Source organism: Pteropus alecto, unplaced genomic scaffold (genome assembly GCF_000325575.1).
Source record: "Pteropus alecto unplaced genomic scaffold, ASM32557v1 scaffold74, whole genome shotgun sequence".
Classification (NCBI taxonomy): domain Eukaryota; kingdom Metazoa; phylum Chordata; class Mammalia; order Chiroptera; family Pteropodidae; genus Pteropus; species Pteropus alecto.
This window is the reverse complement of record NW_006436291.1, coordinates 60,833-63,394: the sequence shown is the minus strand read 5'-3', so window position 1 is coordinate 63,394 and position 2,562 is coordinate 60,833.

Genomic DNA, 2,562 nt, shown 5'->3' with positions numbered 1-2,562 from the left:
CGGGGGGGCCGCGCACTTCGGTGCGGGGACCGGGACCATCTGGCTGGACGAGCTGGGCTGCGGGGGCGAAGAGTCTGCGCTGTGGCAGTGCCCGTCGCGGGGCTGGGGCCGGCACGACTGCGGGCACAAGGAGCGCCGGCGTCTCACGTGGTCTGCCGGCAGCTGGGCTGTGGCCGCGCCCTCAGCGCCCCGGGGGCCGCGCACTTCGGTGCGGGGACCGGGACCATCTGGCTGGACGAGCTGGGCTGCGGGGGCGAAGAGTCTGCGCTGTGGCAGTGCCCGTCGCGGGGCTGGGGCCGGCACGACTGCGGGCACAAGGAGGACGCCGGCGTCTTCTGCGCAGGTCGGTCCTGTTCCCGCGCGGTGACATATCGATGATGCCGCTATCCCGGTAACGCGCGCACACCGCGCCCACGGGGTCACTCGTGTCCCCGGGGGCTCCCTCCCGGGTGCAGCCCCACACTGGACTATGTCGCCGTCTCCGGGCCTGGTTTTGCAGCAGCTCGACGGAAGTGCCTTCCCCTCCCTGTGGCGTCACATCCGCGCCGGGTCACATCGCTAGTGGTCCTGCGCCGGCGCCCTGGGGTCTTTCTCGCCTCCTCACCGGCTCGCCCCACGCCGTGCGCCAGCTTTCCCGTGTCGAATTCTTTTGATACGCATTTCAGAGGGTTGGTAGAAGAGTTCCAGAGCCTTTTTAAGACTTTTTTTTCCTGGTTTTTGGCTCATGCATAGCTGATGTTCTTCATGTGGCTCTTGTCTGGGTGCGGTCCTTCTTGAGTGGCAGAGTGGTGTCCTTTGCTGGGGGCGTGAGCCGGTGAGGGGTCCAGGCAGCGCTCCAGGCAGGGCGCGCGTCCAGTGCGGTGTCTGGTTTGGCTCCTAGTCTCACTTTAGGAAACTTCCTGGCCTGTGTCTTAGATGATCGCACCTGTTTAAGTCACTGCATTTCTATGAAGTAACACTGAGGTTCATTCTTTTGGAACTTCGCCATCCTTTTCATTCATTTTTTGGGGCCCTGCTCTCTGGGAGAGTGTCTCCAGGTGCTACCATGTCGCCGAATTGCTTTTCTGTCAATTCTGGTCTTTCATTCCGGGGTGTACATCTCGGTGTGCCACTGCATTTTTAATTTCCTTGAAGTCCTCCCTCTGTGCCATGGGCTCCCTCAGGCAACTGCTGCTGTTCGCTGACCGATAGGACCTTGCTGCTGGGGACTGGCCGTTGGCAGGAGTGGGGGACACTCTGTTTCTGTCATGACTGAGCCCGGCAGCACGGTTCAAGGCAAGAGCAGAGGCCCAGGTGTGACATGGGCGTGGGTCACTCCTGTCTCATTCACTCAGTTGGCCGAAGTCTCCAGGCCAGTCTCGATTCAGGGGGTGGGAAACTGGCTCATTGCAAGGGACATGGAGACAGGCAGGAGGTCTTTGTGGCCACTTCTGTGATCTGTCATAGATGTATTTCCTTCCTGCGTTTTTTCTAAGATTTTTTAGTTATGACCGTGTCAGATACAATTTATATCCAACTTTCTTGATCTTGGTATAGATATTTTTTCTGCATTACAGACCCCTGTAATGTCATTTTAAAGGATTGTCTGATTCTCTATTATGTGTCGATATTCCAGTCTACTTAATATATCCCACTTTCGAATTACACAGGTCAAGGGTGTTATGAAAACACGTGGGCGCCGGCCAGCCGGGACTGATGCTCTGTTCGCACATGGAGCTTGGGGCTGATTCCTTTTTACTTTTTACAATCACTGCTAAATTGATGATCTTATGCAAAAAGATCATTCTGTATTTCAAATAATTTCCAAGATTGGGTTTCTGGACAATCAGCTTACAGACTTGCTAAGAACTGGGGATTGGTTCTGGTTACTTGTGATCAACTGCCACCTGCAGCCTGGAAGTGGGGTATTGCTGTGGGGACCCACGGACAGTGCCAGGGGCTTGATCAGACACAGTGCCTGGTCAGACACGTTGACTGGCCTCCTCTTTCAGAGATCTTTCTCTGGCCTGACTGTGCTTGTTTTCCAGAGTCAGTGGCCTTGAGGCTGCGAGGTGGCACCCAGCACTGTGCTGGGTGGCTGGACGTGTTCTACAATGGAACATGGGGCGCCGTGTGCAGTAACGCCTTGAAGGACACTTCCTTGTCCATCGTTTGCAAGCAGCTGGGCTGTGGGGAGCAGGGCTGGCTGGAGAACAGGCCTGTCCACACTGGCGTGGGCGCCTCCTGGGTAGACAACATTGAGTGCCGCGGGCTGCGAAACTCCACGCTGTGGCACTGCCCGTCGGCCCCGTGGCACCCGCGCTCCTGTGCGCGTGAGGAGGAGGTCTGGATCACCTGTGCAGGTGAGGCCCCAGGGGTCTCTGGGGGGCCTGGAGGCGGCATTCGCACCCCGACAGGTCACTGCAGGGGCGGCCTTTGGCCCATGACTGGGAGCTTGGGGGTCCCTTGGGCTTCACAAACTTTATTCTGAAGTGTCCCGGGGTGTTCACACTGGGACTGCCGCCGCTTAACCCAACAGGATCGTCAGAGAAGACGCCGCAGGATCCCGGGGAGGCCGTCGGC